This window comes from Anomaloglossus baeobatrachus, chromosome 1, assembly GCF_048569485.1.
Source record: "Anomaloglossus baeobatrachus isolate aAnoBae1 chromosome 1, aAnoBae1.hap1, whole genome shotgun sequence".
NCBI classification, from domain to species: Eukaryota; Metazoa; Chordata; class Amphibia; order Anura; family Aromobatidae; genus Anomaloglossus; species Anomaloglossus baeobatrachus.
The window spans coordinates 365,228,087-365,255,089 of NC_134353.1; the positions used below are offsets into that span (position 1 = coordinate 365,228,087).

At 44.1% G+C, this 27,003-nt stretch overlaps 1 protein-coding gene across 2 annotated transcripts in view; it reads left to right on the forward strand.

Moving 5' to 3' along the window:
• Nucleotides 1-27,003, forward strand: part of WRN (WRN RecQ like helicase) — a 345,122-nt gene that overhangs the window by 263,526 nt on the left and 54,593 nt on the right. The gene's annotated exons all lie outside the window — the stretch shown is intronic.

A 27,003-nucleotide genomic window follows, 5' to 3' on the forward strand; every position in this document is an offset into this window, starting at 1 on the left:
ACACTCAAACTTTTTTAAACTCAGCCATTTATAGTAGCAAACACTCAGTGTACCTAGTTGTATCCTAAACGTGGCTATTGTACTTTTGTCAATTCACAGTATTGGAACGTTATTTGCAGCACGTCTGCCTGCATTGCACACTCAAACTTTTTTAAACTCAGCCATTTATAGTAGCAAACACTCAGTGTACCTAGTTGTATCCTAAACGTGGCTATTTTACTTTTGTCTATTCACAGTATTGGAACGATATTTGCAGCACGTCTGCCTGCATTGCACACTCTAACTTTTTTAAACTCAGCCATTATACTAGCAAACACTCACTGTACCTAGTTGTATCCTAAACGTGGCTATTGTACTTTTGTCAATTCACAGTATTGGAACGTTATTTGCAGCACGTCTGCCTGCATTGCACACTCAAACTTTTTTAAACTCAGCCATTATACTAGCAAACACTCACTGTACCTAGTTGTATCCTAAACGTGGCTATTGTACTTTTGTCAATTCACAGTATTGGAACGTTATTTGCAGCACGTCTGCCTGCATTGCACACTCAAACTTTTTTAAACTCAGCCATTTATAGTAGCAAACACTCAGTGTACCTAGTTGTATCCTAAACGTGGCTATTGTACTTTTGTCAATTCACAGTATTGGAACGTTATTTGCAGCACGTCTGCCTGCATTGCACACTCAAACTTTTTTAAACTCAGCCATTTATAGTAGCAAACACTCAGTGTACCTAGTTGTATCCTAAACGTGGCTATTTTACTTTTGTCTATTCACAGTATTGGAACGATATTTGCAGCACGTCTGCCTGCATTGCACACTCTAACTTTTTTAAACTCAGCCATTATACTAGCAAACACTCACTGTACCTAGTTGTATCCTAAACGTGGCTATTGTACTTTTGTCAATTCACAGTATTGGAACGTTATTTGCAGCACGTCTGCCTGCATTGCACACTCAAACTTTTTTAAACTCAGCCATTATACTAGCAAACACTCACTGTACCTAGTTGTATCCTAAACGTGGCTATTGTACTTTTGTCAATTCACAGTATTGGAACGTTATTTGCAGCACGTCTGCCTGCATTGCACACTCAAACTTTTTTAAACTCAGCCATTTATAGTAGCAAACACTCAGTGTACCTAGTTGTATCCTAAACGTGGCTATTGTACTTTTGTCAATTCACAGTATTGGAACGTTATTTGCAGCACGTCTGCCTGCATTGCACACTCAAACTTTTTTAAACTCAGCCATTTATAGTAGCAAACACTCAGTGTACCTAGTTGTATCCTAAACGTGGCTATTGTACTTTTGTCTATTCACAGTATTGGAACGTTATTTGCAGCACGTCTGCCTGCATTGCACACTCTAACTTTTTTAAACTCAGCCATTATACTAGCAAACACTCAGTGTACCTAGTTGTATCCTAAACGTGGCTATTTTACTTTTGTCTATTCACAGTATTGGAACGATATTTGCAGCACGTCTGCCTGCATTGCACACTCTAACTTTTTTAAACTCAGCCATTATACTAGCAAACACTCAGTGTACCTAGTTGTATCCTAAACGTGGCTATTGTACTTTTGTCAATTCACAGTATTGGAACGTTATTTGCAGCACGTCTGCCTGCATTGCACACTCAAACTTTTTTAAACTCAGCCATTTATAGTAGCAAACACTCAGTGTACCTAGTTGTATCCTAAACGTGGCTATTGTACTTTTGTCTATTCACAGTATTGGAACGATATTTGCAGCACGTCTGCCTGCATTGCACACTCTAACTTTTTTAAACTCAGCCATTATACTAGCAAACACTCAGTGTACCTAGTTGTATCCTAAACGTGGCTATTGTACTTTTGTCAATTCACAGTATTGGAACGTTATTTGCAGCACGTCTGCCTGCATTGCACACTCAAACTTTTTTAAACTCAGCCATTTATAGTAGCAAACACTCAGTGTACCTAGTTGTATCCTAAACGTGGCTATTGTACTTTTGTCTATTCACACTACTGCAAATCTATGTGCAGCACCTCTGCATGACAACCTCGTGCTCTGTTTTTAATAAGCTATAATGATAGCACAAAATACTGCCATTTTGTGGCATCATAGAACTGGCTGTTGTATTCCATTAGTGCCCCACTGGTGACAAGCTATTTCTAGCACCTCTACATCACACCCTCATGCACATTTAGCTACGCTAATGTTATAGCAAACTCATGGAATTCATTGCTGCATTTCATAATTCGGAGGGATAGAAAGTCAGGCTTCCTTTAGCTTTTCCTTCTGTTCATAGACAGCATCTCCAAGACAAATTTCCCCTCCACGTCTAAGTGTGGAGAGGCAGCTAGTGCGCATGCGTGTGCCGATGTACCCCAGCTGCAGCATAATTACAGTGTTTCGCCTAGTGAGTATGCTCAGCCTGACTGTGCCATTCCTGACGCTAAGTCTTCATTTCGGGATACAGCGCATGCTCCCACACTAAGTGTGAAAAGCCTCTTTGCACAGGTGCTTGCATTCTGTGCCGGGTCTAAGTCCTGTTTTGTGCCTAGACACCATGCTAAAGCTGATAGTCTTTTTTCAGAGACTGTATTTCATGCTACTGAGCATGCTCAGGCACTTCCTGCATCAGAGACTAGGTCCGGTAATGAACTCTTTGGCCCTGGCCCTGATGTGGGGGTCCCATATAGACCACAGGGCATCAGGTGTCCTCCCAAATGGCTTGCAGAGGCCCACACCTATGACTTGTCACCGCATTATTGATGGTCAGACGATGACTGGTGAGGTGTTTGGGTCATGGCAGCCATGAGGTCATCATTGAAGTTGCGTTTCCAAATAGGACGCTAGTTATGCCACTCATGACGTGTCACTCTGCTTTTGTCTCCAGGAGGTGCATTGTGGTTCACCCTGGTTTGGGGCGGACCCAGGTTATAAAAGGGGCTGGAGCCAACAAGGAGGTGCGCAGTCTTCTATTATGCTCCGAAAGAGCACACCTCCATGTGTTGAACCCATTGCGGCTTTAGGCCAGAGGTAGGCAGGGATAGGGTGGTGGATGCAGGCCACCACCACAGTTGGTAACGCAGAACGGTTAAGACCAGCTCCTGTCCTAACAGTCCTGCTTGTGCAGCCCAGTGGCATTAACAGGCCTGCTGCTGCTGATGCGCCTGCTGTCCACAGGTGTGGCCCCTACGCACACGGTCAGCGTACTCAATGGCCCCTGTGTTGTTAACAGGGAGTTCCTGGGCTGGGTGGGCATGTGGACCCTGTGACGCTAACAGGGCTCACAGTCTCCAGATCCGAATGGCGTCTAACTCGGTTCAGGCTACTATTAGTTTCATAGCCACACAGCTCTGTATCCTCCACCAAACCTTCAAGTTGCCAACCTCTCCTTTTCCAACTGGGAGCACGGTGGACACTGACTGCTGAAGGTGATATATACCTTTCTCTTTCTTTTCTTATTAATTTTTGTTATATAGCGGTCACAGATTATATACCACTTTATCCAAATCTGCCAGTCCCACTGTAACAGATGTTGTTTCTTCAGCAAATGTTACAGTTGTTTAACCACCAAATCCACGGACCCAAATTTTTTTCCCCTTTCCAACACACCTGTTCCCCTTTCCAACAGCATCTGTCCTTTTTCAACTCATTTTGGGATATGACCAAAAGTGCAACTGTGCAGGGACACCGTACTCAACGCCATCTCAGCACAGCAGCCATCCCTCGGTCCCTCCGATGTGGACAAGTAAAAGACCATTTCCTCCTATCCATGACAAAGTGTTGAGATTCACTCTGTGCAGCACTGGTGTTTAGTGGAAAAGTAGATCTAAGATTGCGTACCACATTCTGCAGATACTCCTGTATACGTGCGTCTATTTCTATGGCAGGAATTAGTTCGCCAAATTTTGTCTTGTACCGGGGATCTAACAGTGTGGCAACCCAGTATTCAGGATTACTTCAAATTCATACAATCCGAGGGTCATGTAGGTAGTGCAGCAAGAAGGCGCTCATGTGTCTTGTGCATCCAGGAGGACCAAGTCCTTGGTGTGTTGGTGGCAGAGAGGTGAGAATCGTGCATCCTTCCTCTGCCCTCTACCCACAACCTCGCACAACCGAAATGTGAGCAAGCTCTCACTCATCTGCTGAGTCTTCCATGCCCATCGCCAGTTCGTCCTCCATTTCTTCATGGGCTCCTGCACTTTCATCAACACTTTTTGCTGATACTATGCGCCCTTGTTAATCCCTCTCCCTCACCATGACTGCCGCATAGGTGCCGCTGACCATCTGGACCTCGTAGATCTTGTTATCCCTTCCGCATATGACTCCTCCTGTACTTCCTCCCCTTCCTCTTGTCCCAACACCTGACTCCGAATAATAATTACAGTGTGCTCCATCATGTAGATGACCAGAATTGTCACGCTGAGAATGACATTGCCAGTGCTAAACATCTTCGTCGACATTTCAAAACTGTGTAGCAGGGTGCATAGGTCCTTGATCTGACACCACTCCAGCAGCGTGATCTGCACCACCTCTGGATCAACTTATCCCAGGCTATATGTCTTACCGTATTTCAGCAGGGCTCTGCGGTGCTGCCACACACGCTGCAACATGTGCAGATTCCAATTCCTGCGTGTCGGAACATCGCATTTCCGGCGTTTAACTGCCAGACCCTAAGACTTCCGGAGTGATGAAAGTTGTTGAGCTGCTGTGTGCGCACGATGGAAGTGAGCACATAGCGAGCGTGCCCGCTGCACAAGGCCATGTAGGCCGTGATGGTGTTTTAAAAATTGCTGGAGAATTCGGATCAACACGTGAGCCATAAAAGGCACGTGTGTCACATTGCCCTGAGGATGGCCCGCAGCCAGGTTTGCATCATTGCCGCACACGGCTGTTAAGTCACCAACGGAGTCCGCTCCGTCAATTTGTACTCCGGTCGCCAGGTGACAACGTGTTCCTTTCATGAATAGTGCTGATGATGGGAGAGTAGTCGATGCCAGCGGCGCAGGTGGACGCAGGTTATGCTCACCCACTGGGCTGCATTACCTTGACAGATGCAGAATCTCTGGCTGAATGTAGCTGGTGGGTATCTCACAGATGAAATACCATCATTCAGCTACAACCAATGGGAAGACACCACACCCTTTTTTATGCCCATCCTGTCTGCAGACCACTGCCAGACATAGCTATGAACCTCTGGTTAATTTTACCCCCAGTTCAGTTTTATGATTTTGTGTGCTTGTTACCTGACTACTTTTCCTGCTTGCTGTTTATGTACCTTGTTGGCCGATACGCATTTCACCTCTGCTTGTTTTCTGATTAAGTCCTGGCCGTCCCATTCTGTTCCTGTTCCTCAATTAATGTTTTGACCCTGCCTGACTACTATTCTCTGTAATAGCGGTGTGACTCACATTTCCCATACATTTCAAAGTAAAACTTTGACCGCCTGATGGCATTGAGCTCTGCTGCCAGCATAGTAAGGAGGTGTGTGGTAGTCCTTGTGCGCAGTTGCAAGGAAGGGTGGCCTGACCACACAGGGTTTGCGCAAAGGTAGAGGACCCACACGAGGTTGAAGAGGCAGAAGCAGTGTATTAACTTCTACATACAGAACAAGGATTGAAACAACTCGTGGGGACGGCAAGACTTGTACAGCAGACCCTTCTCCATCTCTCACCATAGTTTGCCAGTGCCCAGTCAGTGACATGTAATGACCCTGTCTATGCTTACTGGTCCAAGTATCTGTGTTGAAATGCACCCTGTCGCACACAGATTTTCTCAAGGAAGTGGTGATGTTGTGTGCGACATGCCGGTGTAGCGCGGGCATGCTTTTCTTGGAGAAGCAGTGGTGATTGGGCATCTGGTACTGGGGCACAGCGACAGACATAAGGTCTGTAAAATCCTGTGTGTCCACTACGCGTAAAGGCAGCATTTCGGTAGCCAACAGCTTACAGAGGGATAGAGTCAACCACTTAGCTTTGTCATGGGTCGCAGTAAGTGGCCTTTTATTTGACCACATCTGAGGGACAGAGATCTGGCTGCTGTCTGTAGACGGTGTTGAGTAGGGTGTCCCTGGAAAAATGCAGGTTTGTGAGAAAAGTGCAGGCGGAGACATGATGTTGGCTTCATCTTGCCTTCAGATCTGTTCATCTTGTATCATTTTTAAAAAACACAGCAAGCAAGGGTTACTCCAAGCGGAGTCTCCCTTTTTTTCCAAAAATTGGGCCCCACACAGACACCTTATCAGTGGCAGCACTTGTGCCCTAGTTGCAAACAGGATGTTTTGATTTGCATCAAGCACATTCCAAATCCACAAGCATTTACTCTCCCCAGGATGACACAGGGGTAGTAAATTCCTTCTGGATCCATGACTTGTTCATTTTGATGAACGTCAGTCTGTCCACATTGTCACTGGACAGACGCGTGCGCTTATCTGTCAGCACACACCCAGCAGCACTGAAGACACGTTCAGAGACAACGCTGGCAGCTGGACACGACAAAATCTTCGAGGCGTAACTGGAGAGCTCTTGACATTTTTCTAGATTTGAAGCACAAAAGGAGCAAGGCTCCATTTGCAAAGTCATTGCATCGATGTTCATTTGGAGATACTCCTGTATCATCCTCTCCATCCGTTGACTATGTGTCAGACTTGTTGTCTCTGGTGGCCTTGCAAAGGAGGGTCTAAAAAAATTATGAAAAGATTCCATAAAATTGCTGTTACCAGCACCAGATACGGTCCTACTGGTACGGGTAGACTGTTGAAGATGACGAGGCCGTCCCATGTTTGTCAAGTTACAACTGGGAGAATCACTCCCTTCACCTGCACGGTTGTTTGGTGGAAAAGCCGAGCTAAGATCGAGTAACAGCTTCTGCTGATACTCCTGCATACGTGCGTCCCTTTCTATGGGTGGAATTATGTCACAAAATTTGGACTTGTCCCGGGGATCTAATAGTGTGGCAAGCCAGTAGTCATCATCACTTCTAATTTTGACAATACGAGGGTCATGTTGGAGGTAGTGCAACAAGAAGGCACTCATGTGTCTTGCGCAGCCATGCGCACCAAGTCCACGCTGTGTTTGTGGCATAGAGGTGCTAACCGTTCTTTCTTCCTCTGTCATCTCCCCCCAACCTCTTTCAACTGAAATTTGACCAAGGTCCCCCTCATCTGCTGAGTCTTCCATGTCCATGGACAGTTCGTCCTCCATATCTTCATGTCCTCCTGCACCTTCCTCAACATCTCACCTGCTACCATGCGCCCTTGTTGATCCCTGTCCCCCATGGTCCCATGCCTGCCGCGTTGGTGATGATGAACGTCTGGACCTTGGTGATGTTGTTGTGTCTTGCGCATATGAATCCTCCTGTAGTTCCTCCCCTTCCTGTTGTCCCACCCCCTGACTACGAATAGTGTTTAGCGTGTGCTCCAGCATGTAAATGACTGTAATCGTCATGCTGATAATGGCATTGTCAGCGCTAAACATATTCGTCGCCATGTCGAAACTGTGCAGAAGGGTGCATAGGTCCTTGATCTGAGATCACTCCATCAGGGTGATCTGCCCCACTTCTGCATCTCGTTGGCCCAGGCTATACATCATGACGTATTGCACCAGGGCTCGCCGGTGCTGCCACAGTCGCTGTAACATGTGGAGAGTTGAATTCCAGCGTGTCGCCACATCGCATTTCAGGCGATGAACCGGCAGGCCGAAAGACTTCTGGAGCGATGCAAGTCGCTCAGGTGCGGCGGTTGAACGGCGGAAGTGAGCACTGCAGACAGTTTCCGTGCCCTGGTCAGAAGGCCATCTAGGCCGGGATAGTGTGTTAAAAATTGCTGGACAACAAGGTTAAACACGTGAGCCATACAAGGCACGTGTGTCACCTTGCCCAGGCGAAGGGCCGCACCCAGGTTTGCAGCATTGTCGCACACGGCCTTACCAGGCTGCAGGTTGAGTGGAGACAACCATTTATCAAAATCAGTCTCCAGAGCTGCCCACAACTCAGTCGCTGTGTGACTCCTATTTCAAAGACATGTCAAGCTAAAGACCGCCTGATGCCGTTGCGCTCTGCTACCAGCATAGTAATGAGGGGTGCGTGATTCCTTCTGCGCAGTGAGAACGCTGGTGGCCTGACCAGGCAGGCTTGGGGCGGAGGTGGAGGACCCAGATGAGGTGGAGGATGCAGAAGCAGTGGCGGAACTTGGACAGACAGAGGATTGACACACAAGTCGTGGGGACGGCAAGACTTGTGCAGCAGACCCTTCACCATCTATCACCATAGTTACCCAGTGGCCAGTCAGCGACATGTAACGTCCCTGTCCATGCTTACTGGTCCAAGTATCGGTGGTGAAATGCACCCGTTCACACACAGAGTTTCTCAAGGAAGCGGTGATGTTGTGTGCGACATGCTGGTGTAGCGCGGGCACACCTTTCTTAGAGAAGTAGTGGCGACTAGGCATCTGGTACTGGGGCACAGCGACAGACATAAGGTCTCTAAAATCCTGTGTGTCCACTAGGCGGAAAGGCAGCATTTCTGTAGTCAACAGCTTACAGAGGGATAGAGTCAACCTCTTCGCTTTGTCATGGGTCGCAGGAAGTGGCCTTTTATTTGACCACATCTGAGGGACAGAGATCTGGCTGCTGTGTGTAGACGGTGTTGAGTCGGGTGTCCCTGGAAAAATGCAGCTTTGTGAGGAAAGTGCAGGCGGAGACATGATGTTGCCTTCATCCAAAGTTGGTGCTATCGATGTCTGAGAGAGCTGTACACACTCACTTGTTTCCCCTTCCAAACCAACTGACGACCTACCAAGCAAACTGCCTGTTGCGGTTACAGTGGTGGAAGTTGTGGGTGGAAAAACAGGTGTGACAGCTGTCCCCACAGTCCTAGAAGATGACGAGCGCGCGGATGCACTGGAAGGGGCAGGCGGTGGATGGTTCGCTCCGCTAGGCCGCATTGCAGCACGGTGAGCTTCCCATCGGGCCATATGATATTTATTCATGTGACGATTCATGGAAGAAGTTGTCAAACTGCTGAGGTTTTGACCTCTACTAAGAGAACCATGACAAATTTTACAGATCACATAATTTGGGCGATCTTTTTCTATGTCAAAAAAGGACCTGGCTAGGCAAGGCTTAGAGGCCATGCGACCTGTTGATCCACCCCGAATAATGCTCAGAGGCAGAGTGGTGGCTGAGGATGCAGTTGTAGACGTGCTACCAGTGCTCCGACTGTGTCCAGGAAGGCGCCAGGTTACTTCGACGTCGGTTGCATCCTCCTCCACCGCCTCTGTTGACCTCCTCGAGTGTCTGACTGTGGGTTGACAGTAGGTGTGATCTAGAACTTAATCATCAATTGTTGTGTTTGCACTCCCCTACCCCTCAGACCGAGTTTCTTCTTGCCCTGACCGAATATTTAAGTTGTCATCCCAATCGGGTATCTGCGTCTCATCTTCATCAGTATGTTCCTCATTGCCTATAACCACAGTTGTTGGAAAGGCAGCATTTTGGTAGCCAACAGTTTGCATATGATGAAAGTCAACCTCCAAGCCATTTCATGCCCTTCTAAAAGCATGTAAAACACAGCGAGGGGACTCCAACCACAGTCTCCCTCGTTGCCACTAACTGGGCCACACACACCCCACTTGACTGGCATCGGTTGACCCCCCCTTTTGACAAAGAAAAAGATGCTTTGCATGAAGCACTCTCAAAAATACGCGTGCCTTTCCCGTCCCCTGGCTGACCCAGGGGATGAAAAGTCCTCTGAGAGCCATGACTTGTTCATCTTGGTTCTTTTAGAGACACAGCGAGGGGACTCCAACCACAGTCTCCCTCGTTGCCACTAACTGGGCCACACACACCCCACTTGACTGGCATCGGTTGAGCACCCTTTTGAAAAAGAAAAAGATGCTTTGCATGAAGCACTCTCAAAAATACGCGTGCCTTTCCCGTCCCCTGGCTGACCCAGGGGAAGAAAAGTCCTCTGAGAGCCATGACTTGTTCATCTTGGTTCTTTTAGAGACACAGCGAGGGGACTCCAACCACAGTCTCCCTCGTTGCCACTAACTGGGCCACACACACCCCACTTGACTGGCATCGGTTGACCCCCCCTTTTGACAAAGAAAAAGATGCTTTGCATGAAGCACTCTCAAAAATACGCGTGCCTTTCCCGTCCCCTGGCTGACCCAGGGGAAGAAAAGTCCTCTGAGAGCCATGACTTGTTCATCTTGGTTCTTTTAGAGACACAGCGAGGGGACTCCAACCACAGTCTCCCTCGTTGCCACTAACTGGGCCACACACACCCCACTTGACTGGCATCGGTTGAGCCCCCTTTTGAAAAAGAAAAAGATGCTTTGCATGAAGCACTCTCAAAAATACGCGTGCCTTTCCCGTCCCCTGGCTGACCCAGGGGAAGAAAAGTCCTCTGAGAGCCATGACTTGTTCATCTTGGTTCTTTTAGAGACACAGCGAGGGGACTCCAACCACAGTCTCCCTCGTTGCCACTAACTGGGCCACACACACCCCACTTGACTGGCATCGGTTGAGCCCCCCTTTTGACAAAGAAAAAGATGCTTTGCATGAAGCACTCTCAAAAATACGCGTGCCTTTCGCCTCCCCTGGCTGACCCAGGGGAAGAAAAGTCCTCTGAGAGCCAGGTCCACATTGTCAGTGGACAGACACGTGTGCTTATCTGCCAGCAGACCCCCAGCAGCACTGAAGACAGGTTCCGAGAGAACGCTGGCTGCAGGACACGACAAGATCCTCAAGGCGTACGTGGCGAGCTCAGGCAATTTATCCAGATTGGAAGCCTAAAATGAGCAGGGCTCAAGTTGCACAATAATGGAATCGATGTTTCTTTGCATATACTCATATATCTGTGTGTCTCCCTCTTTTTCCTTGTCCAGCTGTTTTGTTTTCACATGAGTATATGTCCTTGTCACTTTCCCATGTGTTTGTGTTATGTTGTGAGTTGTTTGTCACCTTTTGGACACCTTTCAGGGTGTTTTCTAGGTGTTTTACTGTGTTTGTGATTGCCTGCCATTGTTTCCTATGGGCTCGAGTTCGGTTCGTCGAACGTTCGACGAGCCGAACTCGAGCCAGACCCCCCGTTCGGCGAACCGCCTCGAGCCGAACCGGGACCGGTTCGCTCATCTCTATTCATGAGTGCAAAAAAGTGGAACATTCTGCAATGGCCAAGTCAATCACCAGATCTTAACCCAATTGAGCATGCATTTCACTTGCTCAAATCCAGACTTAGGACAGAAAGACGCACAAACAAGCAAGACCTGAAGGCTGCGGCTGTAAAGGCCTGGCAAAGCATTAAGAAGGAGGAAACCCAGCGTTTGGTGATGTCCATGGGTTCCAGACTTAAAGCAGTGATTGCCTCCAAAGGATTCGCAATAAAATATTGAAAATAAAAATATTTTGTTTGGGTTTGGGTTATTTGTCCAATTACTTTTGACCTCCTAAAATGTGGAGTGTTTGTAAAGAAATGTGTACAATTCCTACAATTTCTATCAGATATTTTTGTTCAAACCTTCAAATTAAACGTTACAATCTGCACTTGAATTCTGTTGTAGAGGTTTCATTTCAAATCCAATGTGGTGGCATGCAGAGCCCAACTCGCGAAAATTGTGTCACTGTCCAAATATTTCTGGACCTAACTGTATACTGTGTGTGTGGTGTTCATACCCATGAACTTTTCCGCATTTTGATCATATTACACCCACAAACTTAAATGTATTTTATTGGTGTTTTTTTTATATATAAACACAACGTAGCAAGTATTTATGAAGTGTAAAGGAAATGACACATGGTTTTCTAAATATTTTGAAAATATAAATCTGAAAATTGTGACGTGCATTAGTCTTGCAACAGATTCTCAATGGGATTTAGCTCTGGACAGTGACTACTGGGCCATTCACATACATAATATGCTTTGATCTTAACCATTCTATTGCAGCTCTGGCGGTTTAGGGTTGTTGTCCTACTGGGAGGGGAACCTATACCCAGTCTCAAGACTTTTGCAGCCTCTTGAAAGGTTTTCCTCCAGGATTGCCCTGTATTTAGCTCTATCCATCGTCACATCCACTCTGCCTGGCTTCCCTTCCCCTGCTGAAGAAAGGCATCCCCACAACATGATGATGCCACCACCATGTTTGACTATGGGGATGGTGTTATCAGGACGATGAGCAGTGATAGTTTTCCGCCACACCTAGATAGCTTTTTACATTTAAACCAACATGTTCTACTTTGCTCATTTGACCACAGCACCTTCTTCTGCATTCTAGCTGTGTCCCCTACATGGCTTTTTGAAAACTGCAATCGTGACTTATGGCCTGCTTTCAAAAATGCTTTTTTTGTGCAGTATACGACTAATTGTGCTGAGTTCTCCCACCTGAGCTGTGGATCTCTGAAACTCAATGTGCCTCTTGGTATGAGTGACCATGGGCCTCTCGACTGTTTCTCTAATTAGTTTTCTGAGACCAACACTGATCCTTAGCATTAAATAACTGTTGTAGCCCTGCACTGTACACCCCAATTTATGAATAAGACTAAGAGGAATACTTCATGCAGCATGTACAGCGCACATTATGAGAATACATCTCAAAGACGAGCCATACATAATGACACCTGGTTAGCCAGAGTAAGGCTCAACCAGTGTCTACACTACTCAATTACACTGTGTGCAGAATTATTAGGCAAATGAGTATTTTGATCACATGATAGTAAATCAGGTGTTGTGCATCTCTGTAATGAGGAGGGGTGTGATGTAATGACATCAACACATATAAGGTGTGCTTAATTATTAGGCAACTTCTTTTCCTTTGGCAAAATGGGTCCGAGAGATTTGACGAGCTCTGTAAAGTCCAAAATTGTGAGATGTCTTGCAGAGGGATGCAGCAGTCTTGAAATTGCCAAACTTTTGAAGCGTGATCACCGAACAATCAAGCGTTTCATGGCAAATAGCCAACATTGTCACAAGACGCGTGTTGGGCAAAAAAAACGCAAAATAACTGCCTATGAATTGAGGAAAATCAAGCGTGGAGCTGCCAAAATGACATTTGTCACCAGTTTGGCCATATTTCAGAGCTGCAACGTTACTGGAGTATCAAAAAGCACAAGATGTGCCATACTCAGGGACATGGCCAAGGTAAGAAAGGCTGAAAAGCGACCACCTTTGAACAAGAAACATTAGATAAAACGTCAAGACTGAGCCAAGAAATATCTGATGACTGATTTTTCAAAGGTTTTATGGACTGATGAAATGAGTGACTCTTGATGGGCCAGATGGATGGGCCAGAGGCTGGATCAGTAAAGGGCAGAGAGCTCCACTCCGACTCAGACGCCAGCAAGTTGGAGGTGGGGTACTGATATGGGCTGTTCTCATCAAAGATGAACTTGTGGGACCTTTTCGGGGTGAGGATGGAGTGAAGCTCAACTCCCAGACCTACTGTCAGTTTCTGTAAGACAACTTCTTCAAGCAGTGGTACAGGAAGAAGTCGGTATCGTTCAAGAAAAACATGATTTTCATGCAGGACAATGCTCCATCTCATGCATCCAACTACTCCACAGCGTGGCTGGCCAGTAAAGGTCTAAAAGATGAAAAAATAATGACATGGCCCCCTTGTTCACCTGATCTGAACCCCATAGAGAACCTGTGGTCCCTCATAAAATGTGACATCTACAGGGAGGGAAAACAGTACACCTCTCGGAACAGTGTCTGGGAGGCTGTGGTGGCTGCTGCACACAATGTTGATCGCAAACAGATCAAGCAACTGACAGAATCTATGGATGGTCGGCTGTTGAGTGTCATCATAAAGAAAGGTGGCTATGTTGGTCACTAATTTTTTGGGGTTTTGTTTTTGCATGTCAGAAATGTTTATTTCTAAATTTTGTGCAGTTATATTGGTTTACCTTGTGAAAATAAACAAGTGAGATGGGAAAGATATTTGGTTTTTATTAAGTTGCCTAATAATTCTGCACAGTAATAGTTACCTGCACAAACAGATATCCTCCTAAGATAGCCAAATCTAAAAAAAAAAAAAAAAAAAACACTCCAACTTCAAAAAATATTAAGCTTTGATATTTGAGTCTTTTGGGTTGATTGAGAACATAGTTGTTGATCAATAATAAAAAAAATCCTCAAAAATACAACTTGCCTAATAATTCTGCACACAGTGTATACATGAAAAATCGGAGAACAAGAGTATAATGTGCACAAGTAACTAGATTTATTTATTAAATACGATCACATACAGACTACATTTAAAATTACGGTGTCTTAAAAACAAGCATGAGGAAGGGATGGTGTACATGTAATGGGATAGCATCCCCTGAATGAATAAATAATTGGCACAAGGATTCCTAATGCTCCTTAAGCAGAGGAGAAAGTGTGAAGTATATTAAGGAGAGATGACCGTAAGCCGTGTACTGTAACATCTATAGAAAACACAGCGCATCCAAGTGCCAAGAAAATACACAGATAAACAAGGGATAAACTTTACCTAAAGTGCTAAGTACAAACGTCGTATCCAGGACTAGTCCTGCACCATCACATACCCCCGGAAAAGGACCTAAGGACCCTAGGTTTATCTGTGTATTTTATCTGCCCCAACAGTGCTCACTGGAACTTTCAGTAGTTTGCAAATTATTCTGTAACCAATGCAAGTAGTAAGTTTTGCAACAATAAAGTTGTGAAAGTTATATGACCGTTTATTGGTTAAACATCTTGAAATGTTTCTTGTGTAGCACCTTGGTTATGAAACGCCTTTTTTATAGGCCTTCAGTTGAACTAGATGATATTTTTTACTTGGTGGCTTTCTAATTACTAATAGATTTCAGCTTGTGTCATGACTTTCCATGTCTTTTTGCACCTCTTTTTTTCCTGTGTTCAATACTTTTTCCCTATTTCCTAAGTAACTTCTCATTATTACACACCTTAATTTATGGACATCTATGGTTTAATTTCTTTACCTGTGTCGATTGGATTGGCTGTTACCAACATCTGGTGAGAAATTCATGTCCGTAGTAGAGATGAGCGAACCTCAGGTTTGAGGCTCAGTGTTCAGGCTCGGAAAATGATGTGAAAAATCACCCTGGTGAGTATCGCGCTGTACTCATGTGTGAGTGATGACCTGCATTGTGTGTGCTGCGGGATATGTGTGATCTGCTCAAATTTGACTTACATTCTGCGTTCTTAGATGTTTTGTTCACAGGGAATAAAAAAAAAAAAAAAGAGCCGCCCACTCACCTCTGGAAGTGGTTTTGCTACTGGCCAAAAGCAAAACACTTCCGGAGGTGGGTAGGCGGTGCTTCTTTTTTTTTTTTTCTTCAAATTCTCTGTGAACAAAACATCTAAAATTGCAGAATGTAAGTCAAATTTGAGCAGATCACATACATTCTATCCTGCAGCATGCACAATGCAGGGCATCACTTACACCCGAGCACAGCGTGATACTCACCAGGGTGATTTTTCACTGCATATTCCAAGCCTGAGCCTTGAGCCAGAGGTTCGTTCAGCTCTGGTCAATAACACCTTTAGAATTGTATTTACTTAAAAAATTGGTGACGTGTTCAATACTTAATTCACAGTTGACTAGTACCATTGGGACAACAGCTTTTATTCTTGTATTTTACTTATGTCATTAACCCAGGAGATAGACTACATATCAATTGTCGCTGAGCTGACATCAGTGATAATTGTATCCATGTCCTCATAAGGTAGCAACTCGGTATTTGAAGTTATCAATAGTCTATAAATAGATAGAATCACAAGTTCTCCCTTTGCTATTATAGACTTCACATTTTTAAACTGTTATTTTACCCATAGGGCTTAGTATCTTTTTAGATAATTCTTAGTCTTTAGTTAACCAAGCAGAGGACCTCCAAAGCTGAATTCCACCCATCTACGCTCAGGGTCTTTATTTCCATAAACAAAATTAGGCCATCTGAGATTTGGAATATTGGTTATGTTGTAGTACAGTCCCAAAACATAAAGGCTATTGATGAGCAAATCCCATCTGTAAAGATCAGGATTCGTACCAAACACTGGGTATCCGGGTCTCAGACTGCAACATAGACTTTTTGGGTGTCCGGGTCTCAGACTAGAACATGGACTTAAAAAAAAAAAAAAAAAAAAAAGGTCAGCGTTCAGGTGCTGTTCGTATGGAATCCACTAGATCAAGCATCGGGGTGCTTGGGTACACACAGCCTAGTGAGAGCTGCTTGAAGTCACAGAATGGCTCTCACTGGGGGTAAAAACAATGTTTTTGGATGCTTTATGGGAAAAAAAACTGCCCTCCCCAGAAATACTCCGTTTATGGGTGGCTGCATGTGTGTGAAGAACCGACCTTCCCAATCATTGACTTCCATTATACTCATTACTCAATTCAAGCCTGTTAGTTCTTGACTTATATGGCGTTTTGGTTCCGAGATCACGTTCAGGTCAAGTCTGGCTGAACCTGACAAACTTAGACTGCTTATGTCTAGTAAAAGCACATCCAATACATTGCCCCCAATTTACGGTATGTACATGTCTCTTTAACCTGTGGAAAACATTACAAAATTAGCTCTGAGAATGTCTTTACCCTTAATATTCTTCTATATAGTGCTGCTTGACTGCAGTTTGCCACCCTAACAAGATATATTGGTTGATAGTAAGTTAAAAAAAATCTAAAGTTTTATGCCTTCAGGTTTTTTAGGAAGTCTTAATATTGGCTTGTGAGCCATGCAAACCTAGTGGGAAAAATAAGTATTTGATACATTACCAAATTTCAAAGTTTTCCCACCTACAAAGAATGGAGAGATCTGTAATTTTTTTCGTAGGTATACTTCATCTGTGACAGCATAAAAAAAAAAATCACATTGTATAATTTTTAAATTAATTTGCGTTTTATAGCATGAAATAAGTATTTGATCACCTACCAACCAGCAAGAATTCTGTCTTTCACAGGCCTGTTATTTTATTCTTTAAACCCCTTAACGACCCATGACGTACTGGGTACGTCATGGATTGTGTGCCGGTAAGCCCCGCCCCCTGCCGCCGGCAGGCAGCGGCGATCCGCGCACATATCAGCTGTTATCAACAGCTGACATGTGTGCCTGCTAGCCGCGGGTGGAATCGCTTCCACCCGCGACCATTAACCCCTTACATTTCGCTACCAAAATCTGGCAGCGATATGTATATGGGCGCCGCCATGACAGTCACTTTCCCCGCCCCCACCGGAAGTCACGTGACATGATCACGTGACTTTCGGAGGTTGCTATGGTAGCACAGGGTCATGTGATGACGCCTGTAGCTAACATGACTCACTTCCTCTCAATGCCGGAATACAGCCGGCATTGAAAGTAAAGCAGCAAATCTGCAGTTCTCAGCTCTGTAACTGAGATCTGCAGATAGTGCAGAGCGATCGGATTGCTGATCGCTATAGCCTCCTAGGGGGACTAGTAAAATAAAAAAAAAAGTAAACATTTTTTTTTAAAATTAAAAAAAAATAAAAAACTTAAGTTCAAATCACCGCCCCCTTTCAACCCATTGAAAATTAAAGGGTTAAAAAAAATACACACATATTTGGTATCGCCGCGTTCAGAAATGCCCGATCTATCAAAATATAAAATCAATGAATCTGATCAGTAAACGGCGTAGCGGCAAAAAAATTCCAAACGCCAAAATTACTTTTTTTGGTTGCCGCAAATTTTGCGCAAAATGCATCTGCGCAAAAATGGTACCGTTAAAACCGTCAGGTCGAGACGCAAAAAATAAGCCATCACTGAGCCTCAGATCCCGAAAAATGAGAATGCTACGGGTTTTGGAAAATGGCGCAAAACGTGCGCCACTTTTTTTGGACAACTTTGTGAATTTTTTTTAACCCCTTAGATACAAGTAAACCTATACATGTTTGGTGTCTACAAACTTGCACTGACCACATAGATACCTCAGTTTTACCATATAGTGAACACAGTGAATAAAATATCCCAAAAACTATTGTACGATCACACTTTTTTTGCAATTTTTCCGCACTTGGAATTTTTTTGCCGTTTTCCAGTACACTATATGGTAAAACTTATGGTTTCATTTAAAAGTACAACTCGTCCCGCAAAAAACAAGCCCTCAAATGGCAAGATTGATGGAAAAATAAAAAAGTTACGCCTCTCGGAAGAAGGGGAGCAAAAAAACAAAAACGCAAAAACGGAAAGTGCCCGGGGGCTGAAGGGGTTAAGAAGCCTTCCTACTCTGCACTCATTACCTGTATTAGCTGCGTCTGTTTGAACTCGTTACCCGTATAAAAGACACCTGTCCATACACTCCATCAATCACAATTCAACCTCTCCACCATGGTCAAGACCAAAGAGCTGTCTAATGACACCAAGCAAATAATTGTAGACCTACAAATGGCTGGGATGGGCTACAGAACAATTGCCTAGCAGCTTGGTGAGAAGGCAACAATTGTTTGCGCAATTATTAGAAACTGGAAGAAACACCAGATGAGTATCAATGTTACTTGCTGTGGGGCTCCATGCAAAATCTCGCCTCATGGGGATAGGATGTTTCTAAGAAAGGTCAGGAATCCGCCTAGAACTACATGGGAGGAGGTGGTCAATGACCTGAAGAGAGTTGGGACCACAGTCTCAAAGATTACCGTTAGTAGCACACGACGCCGTGATGGATTAAAATCCTGCAGGGCATGAAAGATCCTCCTGCACAGTGTAGCAGATGTCCATTCTCGTTTGAAGTTTGCCAAGACCACCTGGATGATCCAGAGGAGACATGGGAGAAGGTTATGGGGTCAGATGAGACCAAAATAGAAGTTTTTGCTATCAACTCCAGTCTCTGTGTTTGGAGTAAGGAGGAGGATGAGTACAACCCCAAGAACACCATCCCAAACGTGAAGCATGGGGGTAGAAACATCATACTTTGGGGGTGCTTTTCTGTAAAGGGGACAGGATTAGAGCTGATTGAACGGCCAAAAACCCGATACTGGCGTATCACTGCCAGATTTTAAAAAGAGTCCGTTCCGCTTCGGAATCCGGTGCCCATATAAGTCAATGGGGACCGGAATCCGGAGGTTAAAAACGTTTGTGGAGGGGATAGGGGAGTAGGAGCTAGCGTGGCATACTCACTGAGGCGCTGTCATGGCGGCACACCCCTTCCGGGTCACGCGATTCCCTTCCGGAGTCGACAATTCAATATTAATTGTTTTCCCTGCCCACCGGCGCGTGTAATTGGTTGCAGCTAGACGCGCCCCGACCCTGAGTGGCAGCTGACTGCAACCAATCACAGGCGCCAGGGTGGGCGGGGAAAACAGTGCAAGTGTCTGCCGGTCAGCATGGTGGTAAAAAATAAGTGATCTCCAGCACAGATATAGCTCGCTCTGCAGCCCCAGCTATCGGGCTGTATCTGTGCTGTGTATCCAGTCACACGTGCGAGGCTTTGCCGGGTGATGCTATGGCAGACACGCGCGAGTCCCTCGCATGTGTGACTCCGGTGAAACCGCATTCGGCTTTTTTTTTTAATTTATTTAAATGAATAATTAAAAAAAAAAAGACGTGTGGTTCCCCCTAATTTTCATCCCCAGCCAAGATAATGCCGGCTGGGGGCTGTTATTCCAGCCTGCAGCCGCCTGGTATTGTCGCATCTATAAGATGTGACAATCCCGGAGCGATACCAGCTCTTCCCAGTGGCGCGATGCGGTGCCAATCGGGGTAATAGCAGGGGTTAATAACAGCGCACAGCTGCTACTAAACCCTAGGTTGTTATGGCACTGACGTCTATCAGATACCTGCATCACAAACCTGTAAATGAATGTAAATAAACACACACAGAGAAAAATCCTTCATTTGAAATAAAATACAAACACCCCCTCCTTCACCACTTTATTAATCCCCAACACCCTGTAGCTCCGACGTAATCCACAAGAGGTCCCACGCCACTTCAGCTCTGCTACATCTGAATATCACAGAGAGGCACGACCGACCGCTCTCTGTGATCTCCACAGACCTGCATCTCCTAGCAGAAAAATTGCAGTTTTTTTGGCCAAGAGATGCAAATTTGGTGCTGAAATTTTTACACCATATTCCTGCATCTAATCTACACCTCCTGGCAAAAAAACTTTTTTTTTGCCGCGGTTATTTTTCTGCGATTTTTGCCGCTGTTTTTTGCTTGGAATTGCACATTTGGTGCTGGAGTCATCTGCACCAGCTTTCAGCACCAAATTTCCACTTGCTGGCAGGAATTTTTTTTTTCTTTTTACAGCCTGCCGTTCTCTAAACATGAGCGTGCATGTACCTAGAAACACATGCACGCTCCTGTCAGAAGAGTGCTGCTTTGCTAGTGAAGTCAGACTCTTACGGGTCTGCCAAGCATGACCTCACCCGGCACAGCCTGCCGTTCTCTGTGCATGAGCGTACATGTACCTAGAAACACATGCACGCTCCTGTCAGAAGTGTGAGGCTGTGCTGCGATGTAAGACTTGCGGGAGTCCCTCGCATGCGTCTTTTTTTTTTTTTTTTTTAATTAAATAAATAATTTTAAAAAAAAAATCCGACGTGCGATTTCCCCCCCAGTTTTAATCCCCATCCATGATAATGCCGGCTGGGGGCTGGTATATTCTCAGCCCGCAGCCGCCCGGTATTGCCGCATCTATTAGATATGACAATCCCGATGCATTACCAGCTCTTCCCGGTGGCGTGATGCGGTGCCAATCAGGGTAATAGCAGGGGTTAATAGCGGCGCACAGCTGCTACTAAACCCTAGGTTTGTGATGGCACAAGCGTCTATCAGATACCTGCATCACACAAACCTGTAAATGAATGTAAATACACAAGACACAGAGAAAAATCCTTTATTTAAAATAAAATACAAACACCCCCTCCTTCACCACTTTATTAACCCCCAAAAACAGCCCTCCAGGTCCGGCGTAATCCACACGACACATCCAGCTCTGCTACATCTCAGAGCGAGCAGCCATAGAGAAGACTGCCAACTCTGAGTGTAGCCATTTACTTTGCCGCGATAAGCGATGACCGCAGCAGAGACTGTCACAGGCTGGGGGGCGCGTCAGCCTGCAACCAATCACAGATGAGGGGACGGCCGGTGGGCGGGGAAAACACGTAAAGCTGTGTGATTGCCTGCACAGTACAGGAAGTGAAAGCTCGAGCCGGAAGCAGTGTGCCGCCATGACACAGAGTCTCGGTAAGTATGAAACTGACGCTTATTTGTTGTTTTATTTATTTTTACTTCATTTGCCGAATCCGGATGGTGCACCCGGAATCCCACGCCCGGGTCCGGCACAGAGATATCATTGAAACCGCGCGGATCCGCACTTTTACAGTCCAGATCCGCCCAGCCCTAGACAGGACGTATTGAAGGGAGAATGGATGGGGTCATGTATTGCCAACAAACTCCTTCCCTCAGTAAGAGCATTGAAGATGGGTCATGGCTGGGTCTTCCAGTTTAACAATCCAAAACACACAGTCAGGGCAACTATGAAGTGGCTCCGTAAGAAGCATTTCAAGTGGCTTAGCCTGTCTCCAGACCTGAATCCAATAGATTCAGGTCTTGGGGAGAGCTGAAACTCAATGTTGCTCAGCAACCGTTCCAAAACCTAGAAGATTTGTATGGAGGAGTGGGCTAAAATCACTGCTGCAGTGTGTGCACACTTGCTCAAGAAGTACAGGAAACATTTGAGCTCTGTAATTTCAAACAAGGTTTCTGTACCAAATATTAAGGTCTGTTTTTGTATTGTATCAAATACTTATTTCATACAGTAAAATGCAAATTAATTATTTAAAAATCTGATTTTCTGTTTTTTTTTTTTGTTTTTTTCTTTAAAATGTCTGTCACAGTTGATGGGTACCTAAGATAAAATTACAGACCTCTCAATTCTTTGTATGTGGGAAATCTTACAAAATCGGTAGTATATCAAATACTTATTTTCCACAATGTATGTTGTAAGGCAGCAAGAGATTATTGAAAAATAACTGGAGCTCAGACTGAGCCTTTTTTACTTTTGCATATTGCACGAAGTACAAGTTGGTTTAACTCCTTCACGCTTTTAAAACTCTTTTTAACAAGATTGACAAATATTTTTTTTACATTAAGATGCTTCAAGGATTCAGACACAAAATGATGAGTTTAACTGGGTCTTCACACTAGAAAGCAAAGATACATTTAATTCTTCTAATTTTGTCAAATTTAGGGCAACTAGCCATGTGAAAAAACACTATTAACCTTCAGATATGGGGTTAATAGCGTTTGGACAACAGCTCAGCGGAAGACTCAGCTGTTAGTCAGTGCAGGAGGCACAGTTAGATGCTGTTCTTAATTCAGAGTTGTTGTCTGAACCCACTCCAGCACTATCCTAATAACTTAAACCCGAACGCTGCAGTTAGGAATAGAGTTAATTTCCTCCCAGCAACAGGCACTGGACAGGTTCTAAATGCTATTAATCTGCAGATTAATAGCATTTTTTTCACGTGACAGGTTCCCTTTAACCTTTAGTGGATCTTCTACTAGTTTGAGCATATGACTGAAGATTAGTGGCTGCCGAGCAGAGTAAACTGTAGTTTTTTATTTAATTGATTTCTCTTTTCCGTTGCTGAGAATTTGCTTGCAAAGGTTAGGTTATAATTTATGATAAGCCCAAAGGAGTGTTACCACACATTCTGCTGAGGACATATACTTTGTCCTCTGCGTGACATTGACCAGTCATAACTCGGAGGTGTCATGCAAAGGAAAAGGAACATGCCTGATCTCTGCAGCTACTGTATAGTGTAGAGATGAGCTGAGGATGATTACAAACACGTCAAGATCACCTCTTACGGCAGTCAGTGTGGGGGTACAGCAGAGCTGGATGTGATTCCAAGGACATCTGGATCTCCTTTCACTGCAGTATGAGTATGAGGGGACATAGAATATAGCAGAGCTGAGTGTGATTACAAACATTTTTTTTGCAACTGCAGCTCTCCTCTCACAGCTCTATTAGCTCTTCCAACCCCCTACATTTCCCAAACTAATATTTCCGTTAGAGGAGATCTGGAAGTGGTTTTTAATGCCACTCAATTCTGAAGTGCTATCCCACGTTTCACAATTATTTTGCATCAGAGCAAATCTGTAAGTGTTTGCAGTAATATTCAGCTCTGAGCTATACTACTGTAGCTGCAGAGATCAGGGCTGAGAATAGGGTGTAACGTTGCGCCCTGCAACGTGGGGGTTTCACTCGCTTGCAACGGTGTGAGGTAGCTTCAGCAACACACGTACACAGTCTCTTCATAGATATTCTGGCAGTTTATTTAAAAACACTCAGCATAAACTGCCCTTAAACATAAACGATCCACGTACCGTGGGCATCCAGTCCATTACAAGTCCATAGTGGAAGTTTAGCAACTTCCCCACTCTCTGGCACCTGCCAGCGTACAGCTCTAGCCGAGGTTCCTTCCAGCACCCAGGGCCCTCTGCAGACCCCTGTCTGTCTCTTCTCCTGGAGAGATTCGGCCCTACAGCCCTGGCCTGGCTTGGCCGCACTCACCTCAGACTCTATATCAGAGCCTTGTGATCAGCCTCCATGCAGGCTGAAACACCCAGAGCTCCCGACTCTGCTCTCGCTTGTTTCCAGCACACACACTGGAAATCTAGAGCCAGTCTCTCTCTAGACTGCCCTAGACACATTCCACCCAGGTTCAGAGACAGGATTGCTTTAACCCCTGGAGCCACACCCACAGGTGGTAAAGAGTGTGTAATCAGCATCACACACCCTTCCATGGCTCTGCATGTAATGCAATCCTGTGGAACCACAGGTCCCAGCCAGCTTCACATTGCAGAGCACCCACGCTTCTGCAAAACATACCGGCCCTTTGTAATACAGCCGGTTGATACCTCACAAGGGCTATCTAACAGTACATGTCTCGTAGGAGAAAGCATCTTCCCCTGGCCTTCTGGAGTTGTCATTTTACCTGCATGACACCTTTTGCTTATGATTGGTGAATATTATTTACGAGACAGAGTACATGCCCCTAGAAAAAAATATCTGATAATGCCCTCTTGGGATTAAATTAAATTATAACCTAAACTTTACAACCTAATAACGCCGTAAAAGAGATGAGAAATGAAAAAAAACTACATTTTATTCACCTCTGTCGTCACTATTCTATAATGTGTGGAATTAAACATGCTCAGTCTGTTGAAAAACCTCTTTAATTACTGAAAAGCAAGGCAAATTTTGAAAGCAGATTTTTATGGACATTTGAGACAGTGGAGGCTACACAAGGGGGATGTTGCTGTGGAGTATTTTGTGACCTCTTTGAGTAATCGCTGCCCTCTTGTGGTAATTTTGATCGGATGGCCACAGTTCATGTTTTTTTGCCATTCATGGATAATGGCTCTCAGTATGGTTTGCTGGAATCCCAAAGCTTTAGAAATGTAGCTTTTTAACCTTTTCCAGATTGATAGATGTCAATTACTGTGTTTCTCATTTGTTCCTGAATTTCTTTGGATTGCAGCATGATGTCTAGCTTTTGAGGATCTTTTTGTCTACTTCACTTTGTCAGGCAGGTCCTATTTAAGTGATTTATTGATTGAGAACAGGTGTGGCAGTAATCAGGCCTGGGTGTGGCTAGGGAAATTGAAATCCGCTTGCCAAAGATGTGATAAGCCACAGTTAAATTATCTTTTAAGAAGGGGGGGAGCAATCACTTTTTCATACAGAGTCTGTAGGTTTGGATTTCTTTTTCCCTTAATAATAAAGAACTTCATTTAGAAACTGCATTTTGTGTTTACTTGTATTATATTTGTCTAATATTGAAATTTGTTTGGGGATCTGAAACATTTAAGTGTGACAAACATGTAAAAGAATAAGAAATCTGGAAGGGGCAAACACTTTTTTACACCAGTGTACTTATACACATATACACGTATAAAAAACAAAAAGCCAGCACTAAATGTGCACTTCAGCACTAAAAATTCCAAACTGTACTTATTATAAAAATGTTGAGATTTTTGGCAAAAAATTGCAATTTCTTGAGCTTACCCCTCCACGTCACGGCAAATCTTATTTGGGGCAGTCCTACACTAAAATATTTTTATAAAATGTGCCATACGGCCTCACATATGAATAGTAGAACTGCTCTTAGCAGCACTCACCTGGTCTATTTCAATCCCGTACCCATGACTGAGTCATGGCTGTGGGCGGGACAGGTCCAAGCAAATGCTGCATGAAGTAAATAGCCTGTGGACAAGGCCTGATGACTGAATGTGAACAGTCACCAACCGCCAAAATCTAGACAGGTGGAATACATCCCAAATTAGGGTGCATAGCAAGGTGGGGGTCAGCCACCGATCCATTCAATGAAGAAAAAAAAAAAAAAGCCAGCACTAAATGTGCACTTCAGCACTAAAAATTTCAAACTGTACTTATTATAAGAATTTTGAGATTTTTGGCAAAAAATAATAAAAATTTTTTTTTTTTTTTTTTTTATAATAAGTACAGTTTGGAATTTTTAGTGCTGAAGTGCACATTTAGTGCTGGCTTTTTGTTTTTTCTACATATTCACGTATATAGAAAGTGGACTTTTATACAGTGGTAACTTATGCATAGTTGTATAAAACGTTCAGCTTGGAAATGCTGTGTAGTCTATGTTCAGTATATTATAGAGCAGGAGAAGCTGAGCAGAATAATATAAAGGGTTGTGGGAGAAGATTCAATATAACTTGTATTTTATCCGTTGACGTCCTGACTCATACTGGATTTCTTAGGGAAAGGGGCAGTTCTTTCAGAGATTGACAGCTATCTTTGTATACAAGGAAGGTTATTGATCATTAATTAGGACCACCCTATTGACTGAAAATCCCTGGATAAGCAGGGAAGTAAATGAATAAAGTACAAGTTTTACTGAATCTTTTCTTTGTATAGTTGATAAAATTATACTTGTTTTCCTGTCCCTGTTTGTTTTGTCCCTTGGATAACTAGGTGCAGATGGGCTTTCACGTATTCCTGAAACAGACCACAGGAGGGGATCAGGTTTCGTCTTATTATATGAAAACTAGTCAGTCTGCTGTAGGAAAAGTTCTCCTGGGAACTTTCGAATTAGGAAGTTGCATTTGATGAAATTTTATACCACCTCTGTTACCATGAAAGATTAACAACTCTCCAGAAAGGAAACCTCAAATGTAAAAAAAATAAAGTAAAAACAACAAAGAAATGAGAGGTTTGCCCACATTTAATGAGATGTTACAGAATTGAGTCAGTATTAGGACTGTCAACAATCATTCACGAGGCTCATAATGTTACGTTTTCAGTTTCACTTAATTATTACTCAATGTTTCTTTTAATAAACTAAAATAATGCTCAGCTTATGTCAATTGCATGCTTGCTGTGGCGGTGGGTAACACTAATAGTTAATTATTTCTAGGCTGCTCCTGCACTTGTCATTGTTTCAGCCCAGCACGTTAGCAGTAAATAAGTATGCTATTGTCAGAAACAAACTGTAATATTTGGGAAGCTTTGACAACCCCAGTGTCTGGGTCACGCCTCTTACAAGCATGTTGAACAAAACTAGGGCAGCCTGTATTCTCTGAATGTTCCATGCCATTATTAAGGCAACTATGGAGGGTAGTTTATATCACTGAAAACACGCTTCACTGATTTGCAAGAGCTGCTTTAAATAGTTTTTACAAATGCGTATTGTTTCCTTATCCACCTACACAGAATGCTTTTTTTGAAAATAATTCATACCAATGAGCAAAATGTGTTTCCGAAGAATGAAGCTCATTATACATTTCCTTGTATACAATGTAGCTAATGGGGTTCTCTGAGAATTTGATAAAAATGGCTGACGTCATATTTTTCAAGCAGTAACCTTTTGTGAGCAAATGTCAGTTGAGTTTGAGACCTGAAGAAACTGCTCGAGACATGTCTCCATTGGTAATACTGAGTATCATGAAAAAGTACAAGTGATCAGCTCTGCTCCAAGACAGACTGAGCATAAGAAGTAGAGAAAAAAATACTCTCCATTGGTCAATTGAGCA